The sequence below is a fragment of the Salminus brasiliensis genome, chromosome 9, assembly GCF_030463535.1.
Source record: "Salminus brasiliensis chromosome 9, fSalBra1.hap2, whole genome shotgun sequence".
In the NCBI taxonomy this organism is placed as follows: domain Eukaryota; kingdom Metazoa; phylum Chordata; class Actinopteri; order Characiformes; family Bryconidae; genus Salminus; species Salminus brasiliensis.
Window position 1 is genome coordinate 16,541,801 of NC_132886.1, and position 11,997 is coordinate 16,553,797.

The 11,997-nt window shown below is 40.2% G+C and overlaps 2 protein-coding genes across 4 annotated transcripts in view; one reads left to right on the top strand and one right to left on the bottom strand.

Moving 5' to 3' along the window:
- Positions 1 to 8,611, bottom strand: part of per1b (period circadian clock 1b) — a 30,354-nt gene extending 21,743 nt beyond the window's left edge. For 2 of the 3 annotated variants that reach the window (XM_072687604.1, XM_072687601.1), the window contains exon 1: positions 8,443 to 8,611. The gene's annotated coding sequence lies outside the window, so the exon portion shown is untranslated. Of the gene's footprint in view, positions 1 to 1,582; positions 1,773 to 8,442 lie in introns of those variants that run through there. The other variant, XM_072687603.1, reaches the window with a different exon arrangement.
- arap2 (ArfGAP with RhoGAP domain, ankyrin repeat and PH domain 2) overlaps positions 1 to 11,997 on the top strand; it is a 132,598-nt gene that overhangs the window by 973 nt on the left and 119,628 nt on the right. The gene's annotated exons all lie outside the window — the stretch shown is intronic.

The following is an 11,997-nucleotide window of genomic DNA, read 5'->3' on the forward strand; positions in this document are numbered from 1 at the left end:
TCATGCACGCGCCCGACCTCCAGAGCGTACCAGCTCTGAGCCCTTACAAAACCAGAAAGCAATAAACAAGTGCTGTAAGGAACTGCATAGCCTATAACTGCTCTCCTCTGTGGAGTCTAGGAGGTGGCACTGCAGTCTCAGACAAACTGTTTTGATCATGAGGTTGTGTGTATCCTAGGAACCGAACACATGTTCTCACCTACACACACTGGAACCATATCAGAACAGTAACAAATCCTCAGATGCTAGCCACACATCGACACGTCACTATCTGCTGCTGTCATAGGCTATGCTATTGGTATACTTCCATTAGATTAGGCCTACAATAGACATTGCGTCAATGTTTCAATGTACTGATATTATGTTTGTTCAGTACAATGTTAAGCTGCTACATCATATTGTGAACATACTACTCCACTCTCTGAGAAGAATACTTTTACATCAGGGCTCTGATATAACCACTGCAATCACAGAAGTAGATGCTTCATTAGACACAAGAAGACAGTTTGTTAACTACTCATCATACTCTATTAGTCTAAATGTCTGTGGATACCCTGTTGATATGTAGAGCAGTGGAACTGTGTTCTCTGTAATGATGGTGCTCCAGGCTATACTTTTGGGATGAGTTGGCAAATTGTGCATGAGGTGGCAGACATCCCATTCTGTAAAAATTAATTTCAGGGAGGTGCACACTTCTGAACTGCGCAATTCTTTAGCCTTTTTAGCCTCGCTTCCATATTCTCCCAAAGTAGCTGTTGCGTTTAGCCTCAAAAGGCTTTCACTAGTGAGCTGGGTTAGGGTTAGGTATGTATGTAAATTTGGGGTGTAAATATAATGAGCCAAGACTCTTACATAACAGTTTGGGGGTTTTGGAATCGGTTCATTTTACAGCTCTATTTTAGTTAAACTATTTTAGTATTTCTTTTGAGTTGAGAGACAACAGTGTTTGTGGTTCATGGTATGTCACTACCATGCACTGTAACTCTCGTTATTCAGGTACATCATGGTAAATACAGTTTTCCATTCTAGGACACCTTAAACTAAAAGGTGTTTGAAGAAGCGTATAGAAAATATTAATGTTTTGAACCCATCTACACTTTTTGCAATGTCACAGAAACCAATGCGTTTATATTTTACTGCCTATTCAGACAGCCTCACCCATACATACTGAAGTTGACTGTTTCACCCTAGACTGCTTTTTCAGTCAATAATGGGTAGCCTCTTAAAAACATAGTAAAAAACAGCCTGTTTGATTATGTTAATCAGACCTGAAAAATATGTCTAACAAAAATCACTGTAGATCTCTTTTAAATAGAGATCACTATTAAAATGTTTGAACCTATTAGAGTACAGAATATCTCTGACTGTTCATCACCAGAAGAAAGAAGAGCACTAAGAGAACGAGAAAGAGGAGAGAGACTGAACTACAGCATCTACTCGTTAGTTCAGTGACGCAGCAGCACTTTCCCCCCCCCCAGTAATAATAACACATGAACCAGCAGAGCAAACCTGGACACGTGCACAAACACAATCAACACAAACACCTCAGCAAAGCCACTGCTCTGAAGAACACACAGTCTACCTGCTCTGAGCCACGGCGTCGGGATGCTGGTGCTGTGAGGGGAGAGAGACAGGCGCAAGAGAGCTTCAGCAGCAGCCTTCAGCACCTCGCCACACACACACAATTTACAACACGCAACAAGGGAGTCTGCAGCCGCAAGGCGCTTGAGGAGGAGGACATGGAGTGGGCTGGAGCGAACTCAGGCTGTCCTTAGAGAAGAAGAATCCAAACACTTCTGCAGCTCAGTGTTAGTTGAACAGCCGAAACAGTAAACAGTAAACAGCAGTATGTGGACTGACCACGAGCTGCTTCCACAGGCATCAGTTCAACAGAATTTAAACAGCTGAGTTTTACAACAGACTGGACTCCATGGCATCTTTACTGAAATCCTGCTGCTCCAGGAGAAGAAACCAAAAAGCACACAGGGTGAAACACTGAGAGGATCCGAAACCTCTTTTGATCTCCAGGAGTGAAAGCAGAGGTATAACACAATGACCCACACACTATTAAAACTACAGAGACTAAATTGGTGATTTTTAAGGTTTACACATACTTAATGGTACCAAAGATGGTTCTTCTCTGGCATTGCTCAAAGAACATGAGTGTATCATGAGAATAACCCATTCATGACCAACAGCTAGATAAGGGAAACCGCAGGCCAAAAATGGTAAAAAAAAAAAAAAAAAGAAAAAAAAAAGTTTTGGTTGTTCTGGTAAAATCAGCCCCATTTGACCCAGAATATCTGATTTCAGCCACACTGTTTTACTGATTTTACACATTCAAGCTCAAAAAAGCTCAGAGAACTCACAAACCAGAGGAAATGCTACATTTCCCATATCAACACCCAGTAAAACCTTCATCAAGCGAACCAGCCCTGCTTCAACCCACTATATCTGGAGTCCTCCAAATCCTTTCATGCAGGGCTGGTGTCGCCCTGTGAGCACGCCCTGTAAACCTGCCACTTAACAGAGGAGTGTAAACCAGTGTGTTTGAGCAGCGGTCCTGTGCTGGACACTGACCCTCCAGGGCCGGATGTGAAGAACCCTACACTGTAAAATGGAGTAGAGCAGATGGTCAGTTTAAGGTTTAAGCAGACTGACACACACACACACACACACACACACACACACACACACACACACACACACACACACGTCCTGGTCTCGTCAGTCTCAGCGCTGCTCCTCCACGCACTCCTGGCTATCGCGCGCTCCTATTGTATAAACGCCACACGCAGCTGATTGGCCGCCCGGCGTCGTTCTGTAAACACATAGCGCACGTGGCCGCGGCGTAGTTTCGTCACTCTCAGCTCGGCTGTGATTGGACACGGAGATCTGACCAATGGACGCGCGCGAGCTGGTAATTTATAAATACTCTCTCTCTCTCTCTCTCTCTCTCTCTCACTCACTCAGCGGCGTGTGTAATGTTTCAAACAGCGGAGAAAATGGAGCAGCAATCGCTGAAATAAAGCGAATCACACTTATCTGTGTGAACGTGTATCAGGCACGTGCAGAGGGAGTGAATGATGCAGACGAGAGTATTCGTCCACACACACACACTCCGTTTCCGCCCTGTGGTAGGCTATGGTGTACACTAGGGGTCGCCTCTCTCTCTCTCTGCCTGAATGAATAGCCCTGGCCCGGAAGTGTGTGGGGGCTTGAAACAGAGAAGTAAGGTGTTATTTTCAGCATAGTTGTTTTTCCCTAATCTCCATGTGGTAATTACACTGGCCATCTATAACAGAGTGGGCTAAATCAGGGGTGGGCCTTTCGACCTCTGAATGTCTGAATGAAGAGGTTTCTACATTAAAATGTGATAAGGGATTGCTGATTGAAGGTTGTTCTGATGAAGAAACTTTTATCTAGTTACTTCTGAAGCCCTGTTGCATGTGCACATCTATTGTTGCACATATAAGCATCTGCTGCTATCAGTCTTTTTTTACTCAGCATTAGACTGACCATTCCTGAAGATCCCTCCTACCTGTGGTGTTGATAATGGTATTGAAAACCGTTATGTTCAAAAGTGTTTTATTGAAGTTGGAAATTCCTGGATTGTGACCACATTAGTGTAGAGCATGCAGGGCATGTGGAGTTCTGCCGGATCATGTTACAGCCCCCTCTGGTCCAAATTCAAGTTGGGCATTATTATATAACAAATCAGTAAGTGAGCACAGGTATGCATATCAATACTATCAGGTAGAAGGCAGAGGTGGCTTAGTGATTAGAGCACTGGGTTTGTGTTCAGAGGGTTGTGGGTTCAGTAAGTTGGTGTCCACTAAGCTGCCACTGCGGGGTTCTTGAACAAGGCCCATAACCCTCCATAGCATGGCTGATCATTTACCCTAACTCCAGTTTTCTAAGCTGGTATATGATAAGGACCAAGTATAAATAACAATAAATGCACATTACAGTACATTATTAGTATGTCTGAATAATATACACATTAATACCATATTTTAAAAGCACCTATTTGACCATTATTATTTATGTGTTTTAGTGGCAGGTCTTCTATTTGTTTCATGATGTAACTGTCTTAATTATTTAAAATTATTGGTATTTCTTTATAAGTTTTTAAAAATAAGGCATGGTTAACATGCTGATCTGAATAATTAATAACGAGATTCTACCTGGTATACCACATGATAACCATTTCTCACTTGATTTTCAATCACCCTTCAAAAATATGATTTATTTTGCAACACAAAACAACTTAGATTAAATAGGTTGTTTCCATTGGGTGCCATCAATTAAACATTAAGATCATTACAAATTACTGTCTTGCAAATACCTAAATGCACACAATTTAGCAGTTGTATTGGTATAGCTTGGCAGATTTTCTGGGGAATTGAACCCCAGTTGGACATGTGGAGGGCAGCAATGTCATATCCAGTCCTGCAGATAATGTCTGAGATCATAAACTGAAGCTTTTTATTTATTTATTTTTTTTTAATCTTAACTAAATTTCTACCTTCATTGTGTTCTGGATGAGGTCAGTCCTTAATTTAACAATGAATCAACACAATTATCTGTATGATACAGCTGGGAGTAGAACAGTGAGCCTTTTTCATTTTCTCCACTCATACAGCATCCGCACAAACAGTGTTAAAATAGTCCCTAATGATCAATCTTCATAATGATCTGACTCATCTGTAAGCATGTTCAATGGAACAATTCAAATGGTCTCATTTCATTGCCTGCAGCAGAACTTTTACACTATTGTAACTCTAATGCCTGCTGAGTCACTTGCTTTCTCTCAGTGAGAAGAGACACGGTCAAAGCTATTGGCCACATGGTTAAGCTGAGAGAGAGAGAGAGAGAGAGAGAGAGGGAGAGAGAGAGAAAGAAAGAGAGAGAGAGGGAGAGAGAGAAAAACAACCAAAGAATGGCTAGTATGGTTTGTCTCAATATAGTTACGGTCTGAATATGTCTACTTTGCCCTTATTCACTGACCTCTACTCAGCTCTCTATAGGCCCTATAATAACTGCACTAGTCAGGAGCACAAACCCAAACTGGAATGGGGTCAGTGGTAAGAAGATAACTTGGCAACATGTCTCAACTCACCGCTCAACTCTGAAACAGCCACATGACAGCTGCAGAAGTAGGGCGGATCAGCGGCCATATGGAAGAACTGTGCACAGATGCGTATTTAGATATCATTTTGTAGATATCAGAGCTATTAATTAAGCTTCTGGATTGACCTGTTCATAAAGCTGTGAGCCGGGCTATAAGACAACACCAACGCAACTTGGAATATTCCAACCATGTTGGAACACACACACACACACAAAATTCATTTATACACACCGATTCAGTCAGGCAGAATAAAATCAGCATAGTCAACTTTGGTACATCAAGATAAAGAGTGTTTTCAATAAACATCAACATCATTTAAGTTTTAAAGTAAAATATCAGCCTTGCCTAATTTTAATGGGTGCAGCCTCTTAATATCAGCTATGAAAAAAATAGATTCCATCACATTAAAACCTTTGACAGGTGAAGTGCATAACATTGAGTATCTGGTTACAATTTCACCTACAACTGCATCAAGGGGTGGAATATGCATTTCAGGCAGCAAGTGAAAAGCTAGTGACAAGGCCCAAACTGTGATGGTTAGACGACCAGGTCAGAGCGTCTCCAAAACATCAAACAGGTCTGGTATGTTTTTCCTGGTATACAGTGGTCAGTATCTACCAAAATGGTCCAAGTAAGAACAACCTGTGAGGGTCAGGGTCATGAATGCCCAAGGTTTACTGATGCAATCCATGGAGGCCCTGTCTTGCATGAGGGCTTAAAGGATCTGCTGCTAACGTCTCGGTGCCAGATACCACAGAGCACCTTCATGGTCCATGGCAGTACAAGGTGGACTTAACCAATGTTAAGCAGGTGGTTTTAATGTTATGGCTGTTGGTTTAAATGATAGCGGATTACCAACATCAATACTCTTAGGCTGTGGAAAATCTTCAGGCTCTTAGAGAGTACAAGATGTAGTGAATGAGTTGTGTAGGGTGTAATGATAACTGCAATATATATATATATATATATATACCCGAAACACTACTACGACGTCTACTCCATGTGTACTTATCCTGTAGGTCTGAACAGCACAATGATGATTTCAATGATGAATCATACTGGTACTGATTAGAAAATATTGGCTGGGATTGGATTTGATCTAAATTTAGTTACGTATTTATTGCACTACAAAAAGGATGTAGGTGTGGGGCAAGACAGAATAGTATATAAATAGCATTTAAATAGTAATATTTAAATTATTGCATCATAAGTTGACTATTTTATTATTTTTTTATTTTTACAATTTAATGTAATAAAGTTGGTTTATTTTATGACTTTAAAAATAACTAGTTTTCAAATAACAGAGATAAAAAAATGTGTATTTACTATTGCCTAGCAGAATGCTAAGCTATAATGCTAAAATACTTGCATGTGATTTGTTTGACTACATTTGTGACCCTGTTATAAACACTATGCTTCTCAGCCATGCTAATCCAGGTGAATGCAACCCCAATTTGTACATTTCAGAAATGTTTCTGCATTGTCAGCTGCAGATATGGTCATAAAAAATAAGGGATATCAGTGCATCCCTATCAAATTATTAGTCTTTACTACACATAGTTTAGGTCTGGGTACATAATATGGACCAGCTCACTTTGCCTCACTCTTCTTTAGTCTTTATCCACACCTTTAGGCCTCAAATAAGGTTTAAAACAAATTTAAACTGACCATATTTCTATGTCCCTCTCTTTGTTATATCTATAGGCTACAGCTGCATTAATGCTGACCTATTTTATGTGTGTAATAATATAAAATAGACATTTTTTAAGCACTTGAGATGTCTATTTGCTTTTCTTCAGGAGGCAAAAGTCTCTTCTGCTCCCATTTCATTATAATAAACCTGAAACAGCCTACAGACTACATTTAATAAAAGTAATATTTTATTGGCAATAATAACAATAATACTAACCACACCCCCCTACATAATTTTTGGTGTAGCTATTGGACAAAAATAAATAGCTCAATCTTAGTCCTTAGTCCCGGTCAATAAAGCAGAGAATGGATCAACTATGCACCTGTAAATATAAGGAAGTGAAGTGACACCCTTAATAAGAGGGGACCCTGGTCATGCACAGGCCTTTGGATACCACAAAGGTCTCAAACATATGAGATGAAATGACTGAGATTTCATATATTTATTATATACATTTCTTTATTAAATACATAATGGTCCACACTTACTGATTCTGATACCTGTCTAATAAAGGAGAATTCAGTAGCACATTACATGCCTGCTCCTGATCATAAGGTAGAAGCCATTGGAGGCCAGACATGAACACCAGTTTTTTCTTTATGCCACTAAAGACTAAAGACTCATTCTCATGCTTTTCTGTGTTCGTTTAAAATAGGGGGCTTTTTCAGGCTGCATACTTGTGGCTTTTTTTTTATCACATCTGGGAAAATCAGTCCACATACACTCAGGTAAAGCCCAGGAATAAATTTAATATGTTTCTTGCGGTCTCATATACATTATATCCAAACACAGGCACTGTAAGCAGTCCAGTGTATAAACACTGCAATTACACGGATCATCAAATACATGCACATGAACCTGTTCAAACAGGACTATTCTCAAAACACTTGGGCAAGTATGGCCTGAGCTATAGATTCTGAAACTTCACATCCAAGCATTAACACATCCGATATCTGAGCTCAGCAAGTTTTAATCAATCAACAAATGATTCCTTCAGAAACAGATCTGTAGCAGTTATGCACTGTTATTTCTCCCCTGTCTTCAATGTGCATTGGGCAGTGGTCTCTTAGGGCCATGTTGTGCAACAGGCCACTCCTGCAGCCAGAAAAGCCACTGCAACCTGACATCAGTGCTCCAGCACAAGATATATATATATATATATATATATATAAATATATATATATATAAAACATAGATTAAAATATAGATATATTTCAGATGATACGGATTAATATGACCATTAAGTATATTTTAACCCATCATAAAATAGGTAAAATAAATTTGTAATCTGCATTCAGAACAAAACGATATTCATTAATATGATAAGCACAGAAACACATTAGCTGCCAAATAGTCGTTTCTGCGCCCCAGCCACACAGACATAGGACCCTGGGACGCTGCCCAAAACCGAAAGTGCGCTGCATCATCATGTTCCTACTAGAATAAATCTAGACATTTAGCGAAATAGTCTCAATAAATGTAGCTAAACTCAATCTACTACAACCCCTACCGTATGTTTTCTCCGGCGTAAACACGGCGTTACCCTAAAACGGTAAACGTCACATCACAAAGAGCACACAGACACCCAGCCTAATAAAAGCCTGCTCAGCCTTACCTGCTTCTCCGTCCTTAAAAGCTCGCAGAAAATATTCGCTATTATCGTCAATATGTCGTAAACAGCTCAATATTCGGTTTCCAGCATCTACCCCGAGCGTGGTCTCTGCTTTGTCGTGCTCCCTCAGCCTCGCCGCTGAGTAGTTATTATGCTCCCTAGCCCCCATACCATCGCACACGCACGACTACACGTGCTTCTGCATCTGTCTGCGGGCTGCCCGCATACTCAACTGCCATTGGCTGCCCGCGCACTCGACTCCAGCCTATTCACGCCTAGGCCTCCGCTCATTGGCTGGTGGGGGAGCAGTTTGGCGCACGCATCCTCAGCAGTCACGTTGCAGCGTGGCCGCTCCATAGAACACATAATACGCGCCGTGTTTGCGTTTGACTGATGGCCGAAGTAACCCCAGTATAAGAGGCACAGCTAGCTAGTAGGTTCAATTCAGATGCCGTAGGTGGTTTCTTTTGAGGAAATCGCCAGAATAGTGCATCAGAATTTCCATCCCGCAGGTCAAGTGCCATTAGATTCGTTTGAATGGCAAATCCTATATCCTCCTGAGATCCAGGCATGGCATTTGGGTGCCTCTATTTTCCAAAACAGTTGGAAAATTAATCTTTACCTGACCCTTTTCTAACATGTATAACAATATTATTCTATTATATATATATATATATATATATATATATATATATATATATATATATATATAAGCACACGTTAACTGTTTTGCCTGGATGATTCCTTCATCATCTAATAGTCTAACAGACTAATAATGTGCCCCAAGGCTATGGTTATTTTATCAACCTAGATTTACACAATATCAATAAAGCACTAATACTGAAGTATCTAGCTAGAAACTGCTTGCATTCAACACAATGCAACAAGCAGCATACATGCTCTGCACAAGGCTGCAAAAGACTTCAATTAATGAGGTGTGGCAATAAAGTGGGACAATTAAATGCCTACAGCTACACATGCAAATATGCATCAGTTTTTATGACATCAAATAGAAAATACTTAGTTAATTAATGCAGGCTGTTTTCAGCTTAGTTTCAATATAGGCATAATCTGGAGAAATAGGATTTTCTGAACAGCCAGTGTTTACTTAAAAAGATATGGGGCATTTAAAAGCATGCTTTTTTTTTAGAACTGCTGTAATTTGATGGTGTCTTGACTTTTAAACAACAGAGACTGAACTAAACCCCTCACCCCCACCACGGCCCATAGCATTAAAAAACTGCCTGCATCCTATTGATCCTATATATCTTATTTATACATTCCACACTTTTCTACCTCACTGCTGTGTTTCATATTTCATATTACATGTATGATGTCTGCATATAACGTCACAGCATGTTACATTTCTATGCACCTTTTTACCAATACCTACCCGTTAAATATCTATGCACCTTACACTCATTAACTCTACTCAGAATTGAGTCGTATGTATTGTACTTTTGCACATTGCACTTTCAGCAGTCTGTCCTGTACTGTATTGTTGTTTGTCCTCGTTTTGTTCCATGTGGCACACCTGTACTTGTGCAGGGCTGAAATGACAATAAAAGCCACTTGACTTGACTTGACGTAGTTTTGAATATAAATGAAAGTATACAGTGTTTTATACATGTGATTCTCAAAAGTGCTCAGTGTACAATGCATGCTGTATCTGCTTAAGATATCTGACCAAACTTACTCCTGCCTGTCTCTTATGGGTGGCTTGAGTTAGGTGCTGTTTTTACATTTAAAAGAAATGATCAATGACACATTATTGTATTTACATGAATCTACTCCCTTTTACTCTTTTTTTAACCTAAAAAAAAAATAAAAAAAATAAATAAATAATAATATATATATATATATATATATATATATATATATATAAAATTACATAAAGTTTATTAAAATGACAGTCGTAACAATGCAGAATAGGGGTTTTTGTAGGCCACCATGTCCTTTATTATACATTAAAAAAAAGTTAAGCCACGCCCACACTTTTATCACATGAATTGATCACATACAGGATTGTCTGAAACTGGTAGAAGGCAGTGCAGTGATGAAGGCCTCTGTAACCGAATCCTGAAGGAAACTAGCTATATATCCTGATGTGGTCAAGGTGTCACCAGCTCACATTTAACTGTGTTAGAGTTAGCAACTAGCATTCTGTCACCCAACACAAGACGACTAAGTAAGTTTAAGGCGGCTAGGACACCGCACTTCAACTCAGACATGACTGTGCATCTTCCTGCCCCAGAATACTGTCCTGGAAGGCAGCCTTAGGTACATTTCTGACACACCCTTATATATATTTCACACACACAACAAGGCTTGAGCAACACTGTGATTGCGACAAAAACAGCAAAGCGGAACTTCCTCGTTTTACCTGATACCAGTTCTCACCTGAGTTCACCCCACGTGTATGAAATAGTTTCATAATATGTTTACGAGCTATATTGCCTTTGCCTTTATTGCCTTTTTCTCGCAGAGGAAACTGTAGGAATATATGATTATATATATAGGAATTCCTGTAGGAATATATGATTTTACCAAGGGTGTCAATTACACCCGGATTGACCCTTTCAGAAGACCCGCGGTTGAGCTCGATGGCGCAGTTTGGTGAACTCAGTGCTAGTCGAGTCTTTACGGTAGCCCAACAGTGTGTGCATGCACGGATCCTCGTGCCTCGGGAAAGGGCGGCCCGTGGCGTCACCAAGCCTTCCAACGCCCACAAAGTCACGCGGATTGCGGAATGGTTAGGCTCGCATGCGCACTACTGAGCCCTGGGCCCATCAGAAGAACCGGACGACGCCTGAAAGTGTGCATTTCATTCACGGCTCCTAGAACCCTAATAGTACAGAGGCTCAAACACAAGGAAGTGAATTGCTCATTATTTTGCATTTCCAAAATGCATTTCTGCCCCGTAAAAGTTAGAACACCGCCATCTGCTGGTGTGAGAGTGGAACCTTTTGTATTCCTGCAGTGTCAGGACACCCAGTTCACTTAATATACGTGTCAGTGCGTTTTGGGTCAATAAAGGCTGCGTTTATAACATACTGAAACCAACCTATTTGTGTGAGGATTTATTTCTTTTTAAACACAGCATATTCATTTATTAACTCATCTAATTTCTTCTTTTTTTATTATTTTTATTAATTAAACGTTTTAAAAAGATGGTCTCGCCTTTGCAGCCTCTAAGTGTTCTCTAAGGAACATTGCTGTGACATCCAATCAATATGCATTCTGGCATAAGAGCATTAGTGAGGTCAAGTACCAAACCTGAATGATACGTTCTGAATCACAAATGCCTTCAACACTGTTTGATTGATGAAGCGCCGTCACTCCAGTGAATGCAGTTCCACTGTCCTACAGCCCAAAGCCGGGGGACTTAGTACCCCTTTATTTGACACCTGACAGTGAGCATGGTGACCTTATGTGTGTGTGCAATTACGGTAACGTAATCTTCGTTACAAGTGATCTTCCTACAATTAGGTAAGTGGTCTCTTAGGGCCATGTTGTGATCTTCGTACAACTAGGTAAAACAAATGTTATAATTATTTA